Source organism: Phyllobates terribilis, unplaced genomic scaffold, assembly GCF_046119375.1.
Source record: "Phyllobates terribilis strain yellow unplaced genomic scaffold, ASM4611937v1 Scaffold_107__1_contigs__length_5663174, whole genome shotgun sequence".
In the NCBI taxonomy this organism is placed as follows: Eukaryota; Metazoa; Chordata; class Amphibia; order Anura; family Dendrobatidae; genus Phyllobates; species Phyllobates terribilis.
This window is the reverse complement of record NW_027362867.1, coordinates 4,007,961-4,032,016: the sequence shown is the minus strand read 5'-3', so window position 1 is coordinate 4,032,016 and position 24,056 is coordinate 4,007,961.

Genomic DNA, 24,056 nt, shown 5'->3' with positions numbered 1-24,056 from the left:
AAAATTTCAGAATTGCACCTTGCAATGCGGAGAAATCAATGTTTGTGCATTTACATTATTCATTGATTTTTGCCATTGAAAAACGTCCAGAAATGTTTGAAGCTACTGACTGAATGAAAGGAGCTGGCATCTCACTCTCTCTGAATCTTCTTTAGCATGCTAAGAGGAGCATGAAAAAGCAAAAAATTTCAGAATTGCACATTGCAATGCGGAGAAATTACTGTTTGTACATTGACATTATTCATTAATTTTTGCCATTGAAAAACATCATGTTATTCATATACCAGAAATGTTTGAAGGTACTGGCTGAAAGAAAGGAGCTGGCATCTCACTCTCTTTGAATCTTCTTTATCATGCTAAGAGGAGCAGGAAAAAGCAAAAAATTTCAGAATTGCACATTGCAATGCGGAGAAATCAATGTTTGTGCATTCACATTATTCATTGATTTTTGAAATTGAAAAACGTCCAGAAATGTTTGAAGCTACTGACTGAATGAAAGGAGCTGGCATCTCACTCTCTCTGAATCTTCTTTAGCATGCTAAGAGGAGCATGAAAAAGCAAAAAATTTCAGAATTGCACCTTGCAATGCGGAGAAATTACTGTTTGTACATTAACATTATTCATTAATTTTTGCCATTGAAAAACATCATGTTATTCATATACCAGAAATGTTTGAAGGTACTGGCTGAAAGAAAGGAGCTTGCATCTCACTCTCTTTGAATCTTCTTTATCATGCTAAGAGGAGCAGGAAAAAGCAAAAAAATTCACAATTCCACATTGCAATGCGGAGAAATCAATGTTTGTGCATTCACATTATTCATTGATTTTTGCCATTGAAAAACGTCCAGAAATGGTTGAAGCTACTGACTGAATGAAAGGAGCTGGCATCTCACTCTCTCTGAATCTTCTTTAGCATGCTAAGAGGAGCATGAAAAAGCAAAAAATTTCAGAATTGCACCTTGCAATGCGGAGTAATTACTGTTTGTTCATTGACATTATTCAATAATTTTTGCCATTGAAAAACATCATGTTATTCATATACCAGAAATGTTTGAAGGTACAGGCTGAAAGAAAGGAGCTGGCATCTCACTCTCTTTGAATCTTCTTTATCATGCTAAGAGGAGCATGAAAAAGCAAAAAATTTCAGAATTGCACCTTGCAATGCGGAGAAACCAATGTTTGTGCATTCACATTATTCATTGATTTTTGCCATTGAAAAACGTCCAGAAATGTTTGAAGCTACTGACTGAATGAAAGCAGCTGGCATCTCATTCTCTCGCTGAATCTTCTTAAGCATGCTAAGAGGAGCATGAAAAAGCAAAAAATTTCAGAATTGCACCTTACAATGCGGAGAAATTACTGTTTGTACATTGACATTTATCATTGATTTTTGCCATTGAAAAACATCATGTTATTCATATACCAGAAATGTTTGAATGTACTGGCTGAAAGAAAGGAGCTGGCATCTCACTCTCTTTGAATCTTCTTTATCATGCTAAGAGGAGTAGGAAAAAGCAAAAAATTTCAGAATTGCACCTTGCAATGCGGAGAAACCAATGTTTGTGCATTCACATTATTCATTGATTTTTGCCATTGAAAAACGTCCAGAAATGTTTGAAATTACTGACTGAACGATTAGAGCTGGCATCTCACTCTCTCTGAATCTTCTTTATCATTCTAAGAGGAGCATGAAAAAGCAAAAAATTTCTGAATTGCACCTTGCAATGCGGAGAAATTACTGTTTGTACATTGACATTATTCATTGATTTTTGCCATTGAAAAACATCATGTTATTCATATACCAGAAATGTTTGAAGGTACTGGCTGAAAGAAAGGAGCTGGCATCTCACTCTCTTTGAATCTTCTTTATCATGCTAAGAGGAGCAGGAAAAAGCAAAAAATTTCAGAAGTGCACCTTGCAATGCGGAGAAATCAATGTTTGCGCATTCACATTATTCATTGATTTTTGCCATTGAAAAACGTCCAGAAATGTTTGAAGCTACTGACTGAATGAAAGGAGCTGGCATATCACTCTCTCTGAATCTTCTTAAGAATGCTATGAGGAGCATGAAAAAGCAAAAAATTTCAGAATTGCACCTTGCAATGCAGAGAAATTACTGTTTGTTCATTGACATTATTCATTGATTTTTGCCATTGAAAAACATCATGTTATTCATATACCAGAAATGGTTGAAAGTACTGGCTGAAAGAAAGGAGCTGGCATCTCACTCTCTTTGAATCTTCTTTATCATGCTAAGAGGAGCAGGAAAAAGCAAAAAATTTCAGAATTGCACCTTGCAATGCGGAGAAACCAATGTTTGTGCGTTCACATTATTCATTGATTTTTGCCATTGAAAAACGTCCAGAAATGTTTGAAGCTACTGACTGAACGATAAGAGCTGGCATCTCACTCTCTCTGAATCTTCTTTAGCATTCTAAGAGGAGCATGAAAAAGCAAAAAATTTCAGAATTGCACCTTACAATGCGGAGAAATTACTGTTTGTACATTGACATTATTCATTGATTTTTGCCATTGAAAAACATCATGTTATTCATATACCAGAAATATTTGAAGGTACTGGCTGAAAGAAAGGAGCTGGCATCTCACTCTCTTTGAATCTTCTTTATCATGCTAAGAGGAGCAGGAAAAAGCAAAAAATTTCAGAATTGCACATTGCAATGCGGAGAAATCAATGTTTGTGCATTCACATTATTCATTGATTTTTGCCATTGAAAAACGTCCAGAAATGTTTGAAGCTACTGACCGAATGAAAGGAGCTGGCATCTTACTCTCTCTGAATCATCTTAAGCATGCTAAGAGGAGCATGAAAAAGCAAAAAATTTCAGAATTGCACCTTGCAATGCGGAGAAATTACTGTTTGTTCATTGACATTATTCATTGATTTTTGCCATTGAAAAACATCATGTTATTCATATACCAGAAATGTTTGAATGTACTGGCTGAAAGAAAGGAGCTGGCATCTCACTCTCTTTGAATCTTCTTTATCATGCTAAGAGGAGCAGGAAAAAGCAAAAAATTTCAGAATTGCACCTTGCAATGCGGAGAAACCAATGTTTGTGCATTCACATTATTCATTGATTTTTGCCATTGAAAAACGTCCAGAAATGTTTGAAATTACTGACTGAACGATAAGAGCTGGCATCTCACTCTCTCTGAATCTTCTTTATCATTCTAAGAGGAGCATGAAAAAGCAAAAAATTTCTGAATTGCACCTTGCAATGCGGAGAAATTACTGTTTGTACATTGACATTATTCATTGATTTTTGCCATTGAAAAACATCATGTTATTCATATACCAGAAATGTTTGAAGGTACTGGCTGAAAGAAAGGAGCTGGCATCTCACTCCCTTTGAATCTTCTTTATCATGCTAAGAGGAGCAGGAAAAAGCAAAAAAATTCACAATTGCACATTGCAATGCGGAGAAATCAATGTTTGTGCATTCACATTATTCATTGATTTTTGCCATTGAAAAACGTCCAGAAATGGTTGAAGCTACTGACTGAATGAAAGGAGCTGGCATCTCACTCTCTCTGAATCTTCTTTAGCATGCTAAGAGGAGCATGAAAAAGCAAAAAATTTCAGAATTGCACCTTGCAATGCGGAGTAATTACTGTTTGTTCATTGACATTATTCAATAATTTTTGCCTTTGAAAAACATCATGTTATTCATATACCAGAAATGTTTGAAGGTACAGGCTGAAAGAAAGGAGCTGGCAACTCACTCTCTTTGAATCTTCTTTATCATGCTAAGAGGAGCAGGAAAAAGCAAAAATTTCAGAATTGCACCTTGCAATGCGGAGAAACCAATGTTTGTGCATTCACATTATTCATTGATTTTTGCCATTGAAAAACGTCCAGAAATGTTTGAAATTACTGACTGAACGATAAGAGCTGGCATCTCACTCTCTCTGAATCTTCTTTAGCATGCTAAGAGGAGCATGAAAAAGCAAAATATTTCAGAATTGCACATTGCAATGCGGAGAAATTACTGTTTGTACATTGACATTATTCATTAATTTTTGCCATTGAAAAACATCATGTTATTCATATACCAGAAATGCTTGAAGGTACTGGCTGAAAGAAAGGAGCTGGCATCTCACTCTCTTTGAATCTTCTTTATCATGCTAAGAGGAGCAGGAAAAAGCAAAAAATTTCAGAATTGCACATTGCAATGCGGAGAAATCAATGTTTGTGCATTCACATTATTCATTGATTTTTGCCATTGAAAAACGTCCAGAAATGTTTGAAGCTACTGACTGAATGAAAGGAGCTGGCATCTCACTCTCTCTGAATCTTCTTTAGCATGCTAAGAGGAGCATGAAAAAGCAAAAAATTTCAGAATTGCACCTTGCAATGCGGAGAAATTACTGTTTGTACATTGACATTATTCATTAATTTTTGCCATTGAAAAACATCATGTTATTCATATACCAGAAACGTTTGAAGGTACTGGCTGAAAGAAAGGAGCTGGCATCTCACTCTCTCTGAATCTTCTTTAGCATGCTAAGAGGAGCATGAAAAAGTAAAAAATTTCAGAATTGCACCTTGCAATGCGGAGTAATTACTGTTTGTTCTTTGACATTATTCACTGATTTTTGCCATTGAAAAACATCATGTTATTCATATACCAGAAATAGTTGAAGGTACTGGCTGAAAGAAAGGAGCTGGCATCTCACTCTCTTTGAATCTTCTTTATCATGCTAAGAGGAGCAGGAAAAAGCAAAAAATTTCAGAATTGCACCTTGCAATGCGGAGAAATCAATGTTTGTGCATTTACAATATTCATTGATTTTTGCCATTGAAAAACGTCCAGAAATGTTTGAAGCTACTGACTGAATGAAAGGAGCTGGCATCTCACTCTCTCTGTATATTCTTTATCTTGTTAGGAGGAGCATGAAAAAGCAAAAAATTTCAGAATTGCACCTTGCAATGCGGAGAAATTACTGTTTGTTCATTGACATTATTCATTGATTTTTGCCATTGATAAACATTATGTTATTCATATACCAGAAATGGTTGAAGGTACTGGCTGAAAGAAAGGAGCTGGCATCTCACTCTCTTTGAATCTTCTTTATCATGCTAAGAGGAGCAGGAAAAAGCAAAAAATTTCATAATTGCACATTGCAATGCGGAGAAAACAATGTTTGTGCATTCACATTATTCATTGATTTTTGCCATTGAAAAACGTCCAGAAATGTTTGAAGCTACTGACTGAATGAAAGGAGCTGGCATCTCACTCTCTCTGAATCATCTTAAGCATGCTAAGAGGAGCATGAAAAAGCAAAAAATTTCAGAATTGCAACTTGCAATGCGGAGAAACCAATGTTTGTGCATTCACATTATTCATTGATTTTTGCCATTGAAAAACGTCCAGAAATGTTTGAAGCTACTGACTGAATGAAAGGAGCTGGCATCTCACGCTCTCTGAATCTTCTTAAGAATGCTATGAAGAGCATGAAAAAGCAAAAAATTTCAGAATTGCACCTTGCAATGCGTAGAAATTACTGTTTGTTCATTGACATTATTCATTGATTTTTGCCATTGAAAAACATCATGTTATTCATATACCAGAAATGGTTGAGGGTACTGGCTGAAAGAAAGGAGCTGGCATCTCACTCTCTTTGAATCTTCTTTATCATGCTAAGAGGAGCAGGAAAAAGCAAAAAATTTCAGAATTGCACCTTGCAATGCGAAGAAACCATTGTTTGTGCATTCACATTATTCATTGATTTTTGCCATTGAAAAACGTCCAGAAATGTTTGAAGCTACTGACTGAATGAAAGGAGCTGGCATCTCACTCTCTCTGAATCTTCTTTAGCATGCTAAGAGGAGCATGAAAAAGCAAAAAATTTCAGAATTGCACCTTGCAATGCGGAGAAATTACTGTTTGTACATTGACATTATTCATTAATTTTTGCCATTGAAAAACATCATGTTATTCATATACCAGAAATGTTTGAAGGTACTGGCTGAAAGAAAGGAGCTGGCATCTCACTCTCTTTGAATCTTCTTTGTCATGCTAAGAGGAGCAGGAAAAAGCAAAAAAATTCAGAATTGCACATTGCAATGCAGAGAAATCAATGTTTGTGCATTCACATTATTCATTGATTTTTGCCATTGAAAAACGTCCAGAAATGGTTGAAGCTACTGACGAAATGAAAGGAGCTGGCATCTCACTCTCTCTGAATATTCTTTAGCATGCTAAGAGGAGCATGAAAAAGCAAAAAATTTCAGAATTGCACCTTGCAATGCGGAGTAATTACTGTTTGTTCATTGACATTATTCAATAATTTTTGCCATTGAAAAACATCATGTTATTCATGTAACAGAAATGGTTGAAGGTACTGGCTGAAAGAAAGGAGCTGGCATCTCACTCTCTTTGAATCTTCTTTATCATGCTAAGAGGAGCAGGAAAAAGCAAAAAATTTCAGAATTGCTCCTTGCAATGCGGAGAAACCAATATTTGTGCATTCACATTATTCGTTGATTTTTGCCATTGAAAAACGTCCAGAAATGTTTGAAGCTACTGACTGAACGATAAGAGCTGGATTCTCACTCTCTCTGAATCTTCTTTAGCATGCTAAGAGGAGCATGAAAAAGCAAAAAATTTCAGAATTGCACCTTGCAATGCGGAGAAATTACTGTTTGTACATTGACGTTATTCATTAATTTTTGCCATTGAAAAACATCATGTTATTCATATACCAGAAATGTTTGAAGGTACTGGCTGAAAGAAAGGAGCTGGCATCTCACTCTCTTTGAATCTTCTTTATCATGCTAAGAGGAGCAGGAAAAAGCAAAAAATTTCAGAATTGCACATTGCAATGCGGAGAAATCAATGTTTGTGCATTCACATTATTCATTGATTTTTGCCATTGAAAAACGTCCAGAAATGTTTGAAGCTACTGACTGAATGAAAGGAGCTGGCATCTCACTCTCTCTGAATCTTCTTTAGCATGCTAAGAGGAGCATGAAAAAGTAAAAAATTTGAGAATTGCACCTTGCAATGCGGAGTAATTACTGTTTGTTCATTGACATTATTCACTGATTTTTGCCATTGAAAAACATCATGTTATTCATATACCAGAAATGGTTGAAGGTACTGGCTGAAAGAAAGGAGCTGGCATCTCACTCTCTTTGAATCTTCTTTATCATGCTAAGAGGAGCAGGAAAAAGCAAAAAATTTCAGAATTGCACCTTGCAATTCGGAGAAATCAATGTTTGTGCATTTACAATATTCATTGATTTTTGCCATTGAAAAACTTCCAGAAATGTTTGAAGCTACTGACTGAATGAAAGGAGCTGGCATCTCACTCTCTCTGAATATTCTTTATCTTGCTAGGAGGAGCATGAAAAAGCAAAAAATTTCAGAATTGCACCTTGCAATGCGGAGAAATTACTGTTTGTTCATTGACATTATTCATTGATTTTTGCCATTGATAAACATTATGTTATTCATATACCAGAAATGGTTGAAGGTACTGGCTGAAAGAAAGGAGCTGGCATCTCACTCTCTTTGAATCTTCTTTATCATGCTAAGAGCAGCAGGAAAAAGCAAAAAATTTCTGAATTGCACATTGCAATGCGGAGAAATCAATGTTTGTGCATTCACATTATTCATTGATTTTTGCCATTGAAAAACGTCCAGAAATGTTTGAAGCTACTGACTGAATGAAAGGAGCTGGCATCTCACTCTCTCTGAATCATCTTAAGCATGCTAAGAGGAGCATGAAAAAGCAAAAAATTTCAGAATTGCACCTTGCAATGCGGAGAAACCAATGTTTGTGCATTCACATTATTCATTGATTTTTGCCATTGAAAAACGTCCAGAAATGTTTGAAGCTACTGACTGAACGATAAGAGCTGGCATCTCACTCTCTCATGAATCTTCTTTAGCATTCTAAGAGGAACATGAAAAAGCAAAAAATTTCAGAATTGCAACTTGCAATGCGGAGAAATTACTGTTTGTACATTGACATTATTCATTGATTTTTGCCATTGAAAAACATCATGTTATTCATATACCAGAAATGTTTGAAGGTACTGGCTGAAAGAAAGGAGCTGGCATCTCACTCTCTTTGAATCTTCATTATCATGCTAAGAGGAGCAGGAAAAAGCAAAAAATTTCAGAATTGCACATTGCAATGCGGAGAAATCAATGTTTGTGCATTCACATTATTCATTGATTTTTGCCATTGAAAAACGTCCTGAAATGTTTGAAGCTACTGACTGAATGAAAGGAGCTGGCATCTCACTCTCTCTGAATCTTCTTTAGCATGCTAAGAGGAGCATGAAAAAGTAAAAAATTTCAGAATTGCACCTTGCAATGCGGAGTAATTACTGTTTGTTCATTGACATTATTCAATGATTTTTGCCATTGAAAAACATCATGTTATTCATATACCAGAAATGGTTGAAGGTACTGGCTGAAAGAAAAGAGCTGGCATCTCACTCTCTTTGAATCTTCTTTATCATGCTAAGAGGAGCAGGAAAAAGCAAAAAATTTCAGAATTGCACCTTGCAATGCGGAGAAATCAATGTTTGTGCATTTACAATATTCATTGATTTTTGCCATTGAAAAACGTCCAGAAATGTTTGAAGCTACTGACTGAATGAAAGGAGCTGGCATCTCACTCTCTCTGAATCTTCTTAAGAATGCTATGAGGAGCATGAAAAAGCAAAAAATTTCAGAATTGCACCTTGCAATGCGTAGAAATTACTGTTTGTTCATTGACATTATTCATTGATTTTTGCCATTGAAAAACATCATGTTATTCATATACCAGAAATGGTTGAAGGTACTGGCTGAAAGAAAGGAGCTGGCATCTCACTCTCTTTGAATCTTCTTTATCATGCTAAGAGGAGCAGGAAAAAGCAAAAAAATTTCAGAATTGCACCTTGCAATGCGGAGAAACCAATGTTTGTGCATTCACATTATTCATTGATTTTTGCCATTGAAAAACGTCCAGAAATGTTTGAAGCTATTGACTGAACGATAAGAGCTGGTATCTCACTCTCTCATGAATCTTCTTTAGCATTCTAAGAGGAACATGAAAAAGCAAAAAATTTCAGAATTGCACCTTGCAAGGCGGAGAAATTACTGTTTGTACATTGACATTATTCATTGATTTTTGCCATTGAAAAACATCATGTTATTCATATACCAGAAATGTTTGAAGGTACTGGCTGAAAGAAAGGAGCTGGCATCTCACTCTCTTTTAATCTTCTTTATCATGCTAAGAGAAGCAGGAAAAAGCAAAAAATTTCAGAATTGCACCTTGCAATGCGGAGAAACCAATGTTTGTGCATTCACATTATTCATTGATTTTTGCCATTGAAAAACGTCCAGAAATGTTTGAAATTACTGACTGAACGATAAGAGCTGGCATCTCATTCTCTCTGAATCTTCTTTAGCATGCTAAGAGGAGCATGAAAAAGCAAAAAATTTCAGAATTGCACCTTGCAATGCGGAGAAATTACTGTTTGTACATTGACATTATTCATTAATTTTTGCCATTGAAAAACATCATGTTATTCATATACCAGAAATGTTTGAAGGTACTGGCTGAAAGAAAGGAGCTGGCATCTCACTCTCTTTGCATCTTCTTTATCATGCTAAGAGGAGCAGGAAAAAGCAAAAAATTTCAGAATTGCACCTTGCAATGAGGAGAAATTACTGTTTGTACATTGACATTATTCATTGATTTTTGCCATTGAAAAACATCATGTTATTCATATACCAGAAATGTTTGAAGGTACTGGCTGAAAGAAAGGAGCTGGCATCTCACTCTCTTTGAATCTTCTTTATCATGCTAAGAGGAGTAGGAAAAGACAAAAAATTTCTGAATTGCACCTTGCAATGCGGAGAAATCAATGTTTGTGCATTTACAATATTCATTGATTTTTGCCATTGAAAAACGTCCAGAAATGTTTGAAGCTACTGACTGAATGAAAGGAGCTGGCATCTCACTCTCTCTGAATCTTCTTAATCATGCTAAGAGGAGCATGAATAAGCAAAAAAGTTCAGAATTGCACCTTGCAATGCGAAGAAATTACTGTTTGTTCATTGACATTATTCATTGATTTTTGCCATTGAAAAACATCATGTTATTCATATACCAGAAATGTTTGAAAGTACTGGCTGAAAGAAAGGAGCTGGCATCTCATACTCTTTGAATCTTCTTTATCATGCTAAGAGGAGCAGGAAAAAGCAAAACATTTCAGAATTGCACCTTGCAATGCGGAGTAATTACTGTTTGTTCATTGACATTATTCATTGATTTTTGCCATTGAAAAACATCATGTTATTCATATACCAGAAATGGTTGAAGGTACTGGCTGAAAGAAAGGAGCTGGCATCTCACTCTCTTTGAATCTTCTTTATCATGCTAAGAGGAGCAGGAAAAAGCAAAAAATTTCAGAATTGCACCTTGCAATGCGGAGAAATCACTGTTTGTGCATTTACAATATTCATTGATTTTTGCCGTTGAAAAACGTCCAGAAATGTTTGAAGCTACTGACTGAACGATAAGAGCTGGCATCTCATTCTCTCTGAATCTTCTTTAGCATGCTAAGAGGAGCATGAAAAAGCAAAAAATTTCAGAATTGCACCTTGCAATGCGGAGAAATTACTGTTTGTACATTGACATTATTCATTGATTTTTGCCATTGAAAAACATCATGTTATTCATATACCAGAAATGTTTGAAGGTACTGGCTGAAAGAAAGGAGCTGGCATCTCACTCTCTTTGAATCTTCTTTATCATGCTAAGAGGAGAAGGAAAAAGCAAAAAATTTCAGAATTGCACCTTGCAATGCGAAGAAACCAATGTTTGTGCATTCACATTATTCATTGATTTTTGCCATTGAAAAACGTCCAGAAATGTTTGAATCTACTGACTGAACGATAAGAGCTGGCATCTCACTCTCTCATGAATCTTCTTTAGCATTCTAAGAGGAACATGAAAAAGCAAAAAATTTCAGAATTGCAACTTGCAATGCGGAGAAATTACTGTTTGTACATTGACATTATTCATTGATTTTTGCCATTGAAAAACATCATGTTATTCATATAACAGAAATGTTTGAAGGTACTGGCTGAAAGAAAGGAGCTGGCATCTCACTCTCTTTGAATCTTCTTTATCATGCTAAGAGGAGCAGGAAAAAGCAAAAAATTTCAGAATTGCTCATTGCAATGCGGAGAAATCAATGTTTGTGCATTCACATTATTCATTGATTTTTGAAATTGAAAAACGTCCAGAAATGTTTGAAGCTACTGACTGAATGAAAGGAGCTGGCATCTCACTCTCTCTGAATCTTCTTTAGCATGCTAAGAGGAGCATGAAAAAGAAAAAAAAATTTCAGAATTGCACCTTGCAATGCGGAGAAATTACTGTTTGTACATTGACATTATTCATTAATTTTTGCCATTGATAAACATCATGTTATTCATATACCAGAAATGTTTGAAGGTACTGGCTGAAAGAAAGGAGCTGGCATCTCACTCTCTTTGAATCTTCTTTATCATGCTAAGAGGAGCATGAAAAAGCAAAAAATTTCAGAATTGCACCTTGCAATGCGGAGTAATTACTGTTTGTTCATTGACATTATTCAATAATTTTTGCCATTGAAAACCATCATGTTATTCATGTACCAGAAATGGTTGAAGGTACTGGCTGAAAGAAAGGAGCTGGCATCTCACTCTCTTTGAATCTTCTTTATCATGCTAAGAGGAGCAGGAAAAAGCAAAAAATTTCAGAATTGCTCCTTGCAATGCGGAGAAACCAATATTTGTGCATTCACATTATTCATTGATTTTTGCCATTGAAAAATGTCCAGAAATGTTTGAAGCTACTGACTGAACGATAAGAGCTGGCATCTCACTCTCTCTGAATCTTCTTTAGCATGCTAAGAGGAGCATGAAAAAGCAAAAAATTTCAGAATTGCACCTTGCAATGCGGAGAAATTACTGTTTGTACATTGACATTATTCATTAATTTTTGCCATTGAAAAACATCATGTTATTCATATACCAGAAATGTTTGAAGGTACTGGCTGAAAGAAAGGAGCTGGCATCTCACTCTCTTTTAATCTTCTTTATCATGCTAAGAGGAGCAGGAAAAAGCAAAAAATTTCAGAATTGCACCTTGCAATGCGGAGAAACCAATGTTTGTGCATTCACATTATTCATTGATTTTTGCCATTGAAAAATGTCCAGAAATGTTTGAAATTACTGACTGAACGATAAGAGCTGGCATCTCATTCTCTCTGAATCTTCTTTAGCATGCTAAGAGGAGCATGAAAAAGCAAAAAATTTCAGAATTGCACCTTGCAATGCGGAGAAATTACTGTTTGTACATTGACATTATTCATTAATTTTTGCCATTGAAAAACATCATGTTATTCATATACCAGAAATGTTTGAAGGTACTGGCTGAAAGAAAGGAGCTGGCATCTCACTCTCTTTGCATGTTCTTTATCATGCTAAGAGGAGCAGGAAAAAGCAAAAAATTTCAGAATTGCACGTTGCAATGCGGAGAAACCAACGTTTGTGCATTCACATTATTCATTGATTTTTGCCATTGAAAAACATTCAGAAATGTTTGAAGCTACTGACTGAATGAAAGGAGCTGGCATCTCACTCTCTCTGAATCTTCTTTAGCATGCTAAGAGGAGCATGAAAAAGCAAAAAATTTCAGAATTGCACCTTGCAATGCGGAGTAATTACTGTTTGTTCATTGACATTATTCAATAATTTTTGCGATTGAAAAACATCATGTTATTCATATACCAGAAATGGTTGAAGGTACTGGCTGAAAGAAAGGAGCTGGCATCTCACTCTCTTTGAATCTTCTTTATCATGCTAAGAGGAGCAGGAAAAAGCAAAAAATTTCAGAATTGCACCCTGCAATGCGGAGAAATCAATGTTTGTGCATTCACATTATTCATTGATTTTTGCCATTGAAAAACATCCAGAAATGTTTGAAGCTACTGACTGAATGAAAAGAGCTGGCATCTCAATCTCTCTGAATCTTCTTTAGCATGCTAAGAGGAGCATGAAAAAGCAAAAAATTTCAGAATTGCACCTTGCAATGAGGAGAAATTACTGTTTGTACATTGACATTATTCATTGATTTTTGCCATTGAAAAACATCATGTTATTCATATACCAGAAATGTTTGAAGGTACTGGCTGAAAGAAAGGAGCTGGCATCTCACTCTCTTTGAATCTTCTTTATCATGCTAAGAGGAGTAGGAAAAGACAAAAAATTTCAGAATTGCACCTTGCAATGCGGAGAAATCAATGTTTGTGCATTTACAATATTCATTGATTTTTGCCATTGAAAAACGTCCAGAAATGTTTGAAGCTACTGACTGAATGAAAGGAGCTGGCATCTCACTCTCTCTGAATCTTCTTTAGCATGCTAAGAGGAGCATGAAAAAGCAAAAAATTTCAGAATTGCACCTTGCAATGCGGAGAAATTACTGTTTGTACATTGACATTATTCATTAATTTTTGCCATTGAAAAACATCATGTTATTCATATACCAGAAATGTTTGAAGGTACTGGCTGAAAGAAAGGAGCTGGCATCTCACTCTCTTTGAATCTTCTTTATCATGCTAAGAGGAGCAGGAAAAAGAAAAAAATTTCAGAATTGCACATTGCAATGCGGAGAAATCAATGTTTGTGCATTCACATTATTCATTGATTTTTGCCATTGAAAAACGTCCAGAAATGTTTGAAGCTACTGACTGAACGATAAGAGCTGGCATCTCACTCTCTCTGAATCTTCTTTAGCATGCTAAGAGGAGCATGAAAAAGCAAAAAATTTCAGAATTGCACCTTGCAATGCGGAGAAATTACAGTTTGTACATTGACATTATTCATTAATTTTTGCCATTGAAAAACATCATGTTATTCATATACCAGAAATGTTTGAAGGTACTGGCTGAAAGAAAGGAGCTGGCATCTTACTCTCTTTGCATCTTCTTTATCATGCTAAGAGGAGCAGGAAAAAGCAAAAAATTTCAGAATTGCACCTTGCAATGCGGAGAAATCAATGTTTGTGCATTTACAATATTCATTGATTTTTGCCATTGAAAAACGTTCAGAAATGTTTGAAGCTACTGACTGAATGAAAGGAGCTGGCATCTCACTCTCTCTGAATCTTCTTAAGAATGCTATGAGGAGCATGAAAAAGCAAAAAATTTCAGAATTGCACCTTGCAATGCGTAGAAATTACTGTTTGTTCATTGACATTATTCATTGATTTTTGCCATTGAAAAACATCATGTTATTCATATACCAGAAATGGTTGAAGGTACTGGCTGAAAGAAAGGAGCTGGCATCTCACTCTCTTTGAATCTTCTTTATCATGCTAAGAGGAGCAGGAAAAAGAAAAAAATTTCAGAATTGCACCTTGCAATGCGGAGAAACCAATGTTTGTGCATTCACATTATTCATTGATTTTTGCCATTGAAAAACGTCCAGAAATGTTTGAAGCTATTGACTGAACGATAAGAGCTGGTATCTCACTCTCTCATGAATCTTCTTTAGCATTCTAAGAGGAACATGAAAAAGCAAAAAATTTCAGAATTGCACCTTGCAAGGCGGAGAAATTACTGTTTGTACATTGACATTATTCATTGATTTTTGCCATTGAAAAACATCATGTTATTCATATACCAGAAATGTTTGAAGGTACTGGCTGAAAGAAAGGAGCTGGCATCTCACTCTCTTTTAATCTTCTTTATCATGCTAAGAGGAGCAGGAAAAAGCAAAAAATTTCAGAATTGCACCTTGCAATGCGGAGAAACCAATGTTTGTGCATTCACATTATTCATTGATTTTTGCCATTGAAAAACGTCCAGAAATGTTTGAAATTACTGACTGAACGATAAGAGCTGGCATCTCATTCTCTCTGAATCTTCTTTAGCATGCTAAGAGGAGCATGAAAAAGCAAAAAATTTCAGAATTGCACCTTGCAATGCGGAGAAATTACTGTTTGTACATTGACATTATTCATTAATTTTTGCCATTGAAAAACATCATGTTATTCATATACCAGAAATGTTTGAAGGTACTGGCTGAAAGAAAGGAGCTGGCATCTTACTCTCTTTGCATCTTCTTTATCATGCTAAGAGGAGCAGGAAAAAGCAAAAAATTTCAGAATTGCACCTTGCAATGAGGAGAAATTACTGTTTGTACATTGACATTATTCATTGATTTTTGCCATTGAAAAACATCATGTTATTCATATACCAGAAATGTTTGAAGGTACTGGCTGAAAGAAAAGAGCTGGCATCTCACTCTCTTTGAATCTTCTTTATCATGCTAAGAGGAGTAGGAAAAGACAAAAAATTTCAGAATTGCACCTTGCAATGCGGAGAAATCAATGTTTGTGCATTTACAATATTCATTGATTTTTGCCATTGAAAAACGTCCAGAAATGTTTGAAGCTACTGACTGAATGAAAGGAGCTGGCATCTCACTCTCTCTGAATCTTCTTAATCATGCTAAGAGGAGCATGAATAAGCAAAAAAGTTCAGAATTGCACCTTGCAATGCGAAGAAATTACTGTTTGTTCATTGACATTATTCATTGATTTTTGCAATTGAAAAACATCATGTTATTCATATACCAGAAATGTTTGAAGGTACTGGCTGAAAGAAAGGAGCTGGCATCTCACTCTCTTTGAATCTTCTTTATTATGCTAAGAGGAGCAGGAAAAAGCAAAACATTTCAGAATTGCACCTTGCAATGCGGAGTAATTACTGTTTGTTCATTGACATTATTCATTGATTTTTGCCATTGAAAAACATCATGTTATTCATATACCAGAAATGGTTGAAGGTACTGGCTGAAAGAAAGGAGCTGGCATCTCACTCTCTTTGAATCTTCTTTATCATGCTAAGAGGAGCAGGAAAAAGCAAAAAATTTCAGAATTGCACCTTGCAATGCGGAGAAATCACTGTTTGTGCATTTACAATATTCATTGATTTTTGCCATTGAAAAACGTCCAGAAATGTTTGAAGCTACTGACTGAACGATAAGAGCTGGCATCTCATTCTCTCTGAATCTTCTTTAGCATGCTAAGAGGAGCATGAAAAAGCAAAAAATTTCAGAATTGCACCTTGCAATGCGGAGAAATTACTGTTTGTACATTGACATTATTCATTGATTTTTGCCATTGAAAAACATCATGTTATTCATATACCAGAAATGGTTGAAGGTACTGGCTGAAAGAAAGGAGCTGGCATCTCACTCTCTTTGAATCTTCTTTATCATGCTAAGAGGAGCAGGAAAAAGCAAAAAATTTCAGAATTGCTCATTGCAATGCGGAGAAATCAATGTTTGTGCATTCACATTATTCATTGATTTTTGAAATTGAAAAACGTCCAGAAATGTTTGAAGCTACTGACTGAATGAAAGGAGCTGGCATCTCACTCTCTCTGAATCTTCTTTAGCATGCTAAGAGGAGCATGAAAAAGCAAAAAATTTCAGAATTGCACCTTGCAATGCGGAGAAATTACTGTTTGTACACTGACATTATTCATTAATTTTTGCCATTGAAAAACATCATGTTATTCATATACCAGAAATGTTTGAAGGTACTGGCTGAAAGAAAGGAGCTGGCATCTCACTCTCTTTGAATCTTCTTTATCATGCTAAGAGGAGCAGGAAAAAGCAAAAAATTTCAGAATTGCACATTGCAATGCGGAGAAATCAATGTTTGTGCATTCACATTATTCATTGATTTTTGCCATTGAAAAACGTCCAGAAATGTTTGAAGCTACTGACTGAACGATAAGAGCTGGCATCTCACTCTCTCTGAATCTTCTTTAGCATGCTAAGAGGAGCATGAAAAAGCAAAAAATTTCAGAATTGCACCTTGCAATGCGGAGAAATTACTGTTTGTACATTGACATTATTCATTAATTTTTGCCATTGAAAAACATCATGTTATTCATATACCAGAAATGTTTGAAGGTACTGGCTGAAAGAAAGGAGCTGGCATCTCACTCTCTTTGAATCTTCATTATCATGCTAAGAGGAGCAGGAAAAAGCAAAAAATTTCAGAATTGCACATTGCAATGCGGAGAAATCAATGTTTGTGCATTCACATTATTCATTGATTTTTGCCATTGAAAAACGTCCAGAAATGTTTGAAGCTACTGACTGAATGAAAGGAGCTGGCATCTCACTCTCTCTGAATCTTCTTTAGCATGCTAAGAGGAGCATGAAAAAGTAAAAAATTTCAGAATTGCACCTTGCAATGCGGAGTAATTACTGTTTGTTCATTGACATTATTCAATGATTTTTGCCATTGAAAAACATCATGTTATTCATATACCAGAAATGGTTGAAGGTACTGGCTGAAAGAAAAGAGCTGGCATCTCACTCTCTTTGAATCTTCTTTATCATGCTAAGAGGAGCAGGAAAAAGCAAAAAATTTCAGAATTGCACCTTGCAATGCGGAGAAATCAATGTTTGTGCATTTACAATATTCATTGATTTTTGCCATTGAAAAACGTCCAGAAATGTTTGAAGCTACTGACTGAATGAAAGGAGCTGGCATCTCACTCTCTCTGAATCTTCTTAAGAATGCTATGAGGAGCATGAAAAAGCAAAAAATTTCAGAATTGCACCTTGCAATGCGTAGAAATTACTGTTTGTTCATTGACATTATTCATTGATTTTTGCCATTGAAAAACATCATGTTATTCATATACCAGAAATGGTTGAAGGTACTGGCTGAAAGAAAGGAGCTGGCATCTCACTCTCTTTGAATCTTCTTTATCATGCTAAGAGGAGCAGGAAAAAGAAAAAAATTTCAGAATTGCACCTTGCAATGCGGAGAAACCAATGTTTGTGCATTCACATTATTCATTGATTTTTGCCATTGAAAAACGTCCAGAAATGTTTGAAGCTATTGACTGAACGATAAGAGCTGGTATCTCACTCTCTCATGAATCTTCTTTAGCATTCTAAGAGGAACATGAAAAAGCAAAAAATTTCAGAATTGCACCTTGCAAGGCGGAGAAATTACTGTTTGTACATTGACATTATTCATTGATTTTTGCCATTGAAAAACATCATGTTATTCATATACCAGAAATGTTTGAAGGTACTGGCTGAAAGAAAGGAGCTGGCATCTCACTCTCTTTTAATCTTCTTTATCATGCTAAGAGGAGCAGGAAAAAGCAAAAAATTTCAGAATTGCACCTTGCAATGCGGAGAAACCAATGTTTGTGCATTCACATTATTCATTGATTTTTGCCATTGAAAAACGCCCAGAAATGTTTGAAATTACTGACTGAACGATAAGAGCTGGCATCTCATTCTCTCTGAATCTTCTTTAGCATGCTAAGAGGAGCATGAAAAAGCAAAAAATTTCAGAATTGCACCTTGCAATGCGGAGAAATTACTGTTTGTACATTGACATTATTCATTAATTTTTGCCATTGAAAAACATCATGTTATTCATATACCAGAAATGTTTGAAGGTACTGGCTGAAAGAAAGGAGCTGGCATCTTACTCTCTTTGCATCTTCTTTATCATGCTAAGAGGAGCAGGAAAAAGCAAAAAATTTCAGAATTGCACCTTGCAATGAGGAGAAATTACTCTTTGTACATTGACATTATTCATTGATTTTTGCCATTGAAAAACATCATGTTATTCATATACCAGAAATGTTTGAAGGTACTGGCTGAAAGAAAGGAGCTGGCATCTCACTCTCTTTGAATCTTCTTTATCATGCTAAGAGGAGTAGGAAAAGACAAAAAATTTCAGAATTGCACCTTGCAATGCGGAGAAATCAATGTTTGTGCATTTACAATATTCATTGATTTTTGCCATTGAAAAACGTCCAGAAATGTTTGAAGCTACTGACTGAATGAAAGGAGCTGGCATCTCACTCTCTCTGAATCTTCTTAATCATGCTAAGAGAAGCATGAATAAGCAAAAAAGTTCAGAATTGCACCTTGCAATGCGAAGAAATTACTGTTTGTTCATTGACATTATTCATTGATTTTTGCCATTGAAAAACATCATGTTATTCATATACCAGAAATGTTTGAAGGTACTGGCTGAAAGAAAGGAGCTGGCATCTCACACTCTTTGAATCTTCTTTATCATGCTAAGAGGAGCAGGAAAAAAGCAAAACATTTCAGAATTGCACCTTGCAATGCGGAGTAATTACTGTTTGTTCATTGACATTATTCATTGATTTTTGCCATTGAAAAACATCATGTTATTCATATACCAGAAATGGTTGAAGGTACTGGCTGAAAGAAAGGAGCTGGCATCTCACTCTCTTTGAATCTTCTTTATCATGCTAAGAGGAGCAAGAAAAAGCAAAAAATTTCAGAATTGCACCTTGCAATGCGGAGAAATCACTGTTTGTGCATTTACAATATTCATTGATTTTTGCCATTGAAAAACGTCCAGAAATGTTTGAAGCTACTGACTGAACGATAAGAGCTGGCATCTCATTCTCTCTGAATCTTCTTTAGCATGCTAAGAGGAGCATGAAAAAGCAAAAAATTTCAGAATTGCACCTTGCAATGCGGAGAAGTTACTGTTTGTACATTGACATTATTCATTGATTTTTGCCATTGAAAAACATCATGTTATTCATATACCAGAAATGGTTGAAGGTACTGGCTGAAAGAAAGGAGCTGGCATCTCACTCTCTTTGAATCTTCTTTATCATGCTAAGAGGAGAAGGAAAAAGCAAAAAATTTCAGAATTGCACCTTGCAATGCGAAGAAACCAATGTTTGTGCATTCACATTATTCATTGATTTTTGCCATTGAAAAACGTCCAGAAATGTTTGAATCTACTGACTGAACGATAAGAGCTGGCATCTCACTCTCTCATGAATCTTCTTTAGCATTCTAAGAGGAACATGAAAAAGCAAAAAATTTCAGAATTGGAACTTGCAATGCGGAGAAATTACTGTTTGTACATTGACATTATTCATTGATTTTTGCCATTGAAAAACATCATGTTATTCATATACCAGAAATGTTTGAAGGTACTGGCTGAAAGAAAGGAGCTGGCATCTCACTCTCTTTGAATCTTCTTTATCATGCTAAGAGGAGCAGGAAAAAGCAAAAAATTTCAGAATTGCACATTGCAATGCGGAGAAATCAATGTTTGTGCATTCACATTATTCATTGATTTTTGCCATTGAAAAACGTCCAGAAATGGTTGAAGCTACTGACTGAATGAAAGGAGCTGGCATCTCACTCTCTCTGAATCTTCTTTAGCATGCTAAGAGGAGCATGAAAAAGCAAAAAATTTCAGAATTGCACCTTGCAATGCGGAGTAATTACTGTTTGTTCATTGACATTATTCAATAATTTTTGCCATTGAAAACCATCATGTTATTCATGTACCAGAAATGGTTGAAGGTACTGGCTGAAAGAAAGGAGCTGGCATCTCACTCTCTTTGAATCTTCTTTATCATGCTAAGAGGAGCAGGAAAAAGCAAAAAATTTCAGAATTGCTCCTTGCAATGCGGAGAAACCAATATTTGTGCATTCACATTATTCATTGATTTTTGCCATTGAAAAATGTCCAGAAATGTTTGAAGCTACTGACTGAACGATAAGAGCTGGCATCTCACTCTCTCTGAACCTTCTTTAGCATGCTAAGAGGAGCATGAAAAAGCAAAAAATTTCAGAATTGCACCTTGCAATGCGGAGAAATTACTGTTTGTACAATGACATTATTCATTAATTTTTGCCATTGAAAAACATCATGTTATTCATATACCAGAAATGTTTGAAGGTACTGGCTGAAAGAAAGGAGCTGGCATCTCACTCTCTTTTAATCTTCTTTATCATGCTAAGAGGAGCAGGAAAAAGCAAAAAATTTCAGAATTGCACCTTGCAATGCGGAGAAACCAATGTTTGTGCATTCACATTATTCATTGATTTTTGCCATTGAAAAACGTCCAGAAATGTTTGAAATTACTGACTGAACGATAAGAGCTGGCATCTCATTCTCTCTGAATCTTCTTTAGCATGCTAAGAGGAGCATGAAAAAGCAAAAAATTTCAGAATTGCACCTTGCAATGCGGAGAAATTACTGTTTGTACATTGACATTATTCATTAATTTTTGCCATTGAAAAACATCATGTTATTCATATACCAGAAATGTTTGAAGGTACTGGCTGAAAGAAAGGAGCTGGCATCTCACTCTCTTTGCATGTTCTTTATCATGCTAAGAGGAGCAGGAAAAAGCAAAAAATTTCAGAATTGCACCTTGCAATGCGGAGAAACCAATGTTTGTGCATTCACATTATTCATTGATTTTTGCGATTGAAAAACATTCAGAAATGTTTGAAGCTACTGACTGAATGAAAGGAGCTGGCATCTCACTCTCTCTGAATCTTCTTTAGCATGCTAAGAGGAGCATGAAAAAGCAAAAAATTTCAGAATTGCACCTTGCAATGCGGAGTAATTACTGTTTGTTCATTGACATTATTCAATAATTTTTGCGATTGAAAAACATCATGTTATTCATATACCAGAAATGGTTGAAGGTACTGGCTGAAAGAAAGGAGCTGGCATCTCACTCTCTTTGAATCTTCTTTATCATGCTAAGAGGAGCAGGAAAAAGCAAAAAATTTCAGAATTGCACCCTGCAATGCGGAGAAATCAATGTTTGTGCATTCACATTATTCATTGATTTTTGCCATTGAAAAACATCCAGAAATGTTTGAAGCTACTGACTGAATGAAAAGAGCTGGCATCTCAATCTCTCTGAATCTTCTTTAGCATGCTAAGAGGAGCATGAAAAAGCAAAAAATTTCAGAATTGCACCTTGCAATGAGGAGAAATTACTGTTTGTACATTGACATTATTTATTGATTTTTGCCATTGAAAAACATCATGTTATTCATATACCAGAAATGTTTGAAGGTACTGGCTGAAAGAAAGGAGCTGGCATCTCACTCTCTTTGAATCTTCTTTATCATGCTAAGAGGAGTAGGAAAAGACAAAAAATTTCAGAATTGCACCTTGCAATGCGGAGAAATCAATGTTTGTGCATTTACAATATTCATTGATTTTTGCCATTGAAAAACGTCCAGAAATGTTTGAAGCTACTGACTGAATGAAAGGAGCTGGCATCTCACTCTCTCTGAATCTTCTTAATCATGCTAAGAGGAGCATGAATAAGCAAAAAAGTTCAGAATTGCACCTTGCAATGCGAAGAAATTACTGTTTGTTCATTGACATTATTCATTGATTTTTGCCATTGAAAAACATCATGTTATTCATATACCAGAAATGTTTGAAGGTACTGGCTGAAAGAAAGGAGCTGGCATCTCACTCTCTTTGAATCTTCTTTATTATGCTAAGAGGAGCAGGAAAAAGCAAAACATTTCAGAATTGCACCTTGCAATGCGGAGTAATTACTGTTTGTTCATTGACATTATTCATTGATTTTTGCCATTGAAAAACATCATGTTATTCATATACCAGAAATGGTTGAAGGTACTGGCTGAAAGAAAGGAGCTGGCATCTCACTCTCTTTGAATCTTCTTTATCATGCTAAGAGGAGCAGGAAAAAGCAAAAAATTTCAGAATTGCACCTTGCAATGCGGAGAAATCACTGTTTGTGCATTTACAATATTCATTGATTTTTGCCATTGAAAAACGTCCAGAAATGTTTGAAGCTACTGACTGAACGATAAGAGCTGGCATCTCATTCTCTCTGAATCTTCTTTAGCATGCTAAGAGGAGCATGAAAAAGCAAAAAATTTCAGAATTGCACCTTGCAATGCGGAGAAATTACTGTTTGTACATTGACATTATTCATTGATTTTTGCCATTGAAAAACATCATGTTATTCATATACCAGAAATGGTTGAAGGTACTGGCTGAAAGAAAGGAGCTGGCATCTCACTCTCTTTGAATCTTCTTTATCATGCTAAGAGGAGCAGGAAAAAGCAAAAAATTTCAGAATTGCTCATTGCAATGCGGAGAAATCAATGTTTGTGCATTCACATTATTCATTGATTTTTGAAATTGAAAAACGTCCAGAAATGTTTGAAGCTACTGACTGAATGAAAGGAGCTGGCATCTCACTCTCTCTGAATCTTCTTTAGCATGCTAAGAGGAGCATGAAAAAGCAAAAAATTTCAGAATTGCACCTTGCAATGCGGAGAAATTACTGTTTGTACATTGACATTATTCATTAATTTTTGCCATTGAAAAACATCATGTTATTCATATACCAGAAATGTTTGAAGGTACTGGCTGAAAGAAAGGAGCTGGCATCTCACTCTCTTTGAATCTTCTTTATCATGCTAAGAGGAGCAGGAAAAAGCAAAAAATTTCAGAATTGCACATTGCAATGCGGAGAAATCAATGTTTGTGCATTCACATTATTCATTGATTTTTGCCATTGAAAAACGTCCAGAAATGGTTGAAGCTACTGACTGAATGAAAGGAGCTGGCATCTCACTCTCTCTGAATCTTCCTTAGCATGCTAAGAGGAGCATGAAAAAGCAAAAAATTTCAGAATTGCACCTTGCAATGCGGAGAAATTACTGTTTGTTCATTGACATTATTCAATAATTTTTGCCATTGAAAACCATCATGTTATTCATATACCAGAAATGGTTGAAGGTACTGGCTGAAAGAAAGGAGCTGGCATCTCACTCTCTTTGAATCTTCTTTATCATGCTAAGAGGAGCAGGAAAAAGCAAAAAATTTCAGAATTGCACCTTGCAATGCGGAGAAATCACTGTTTGTGCATTTACAATATTCATTGATTTTTGCCATTGAAAAACGTCCAGAAATGTTTGAAGCTACTGACTGAACGATAAGAGCTGGCATCTCATTCTCTCTGAATCTTCTTTAGCATGCTAAGAGGAGCATGAAAAAGCAAAAAATTTCAGAATTGCACCTTGCAATGCGGAGAAATTACTGTTTGTACATTGACATTATTCATTGATTTTTGCCATTGAAAAACATCATGTTATTCATATACCAGAAATGGTTGAAGGTACTG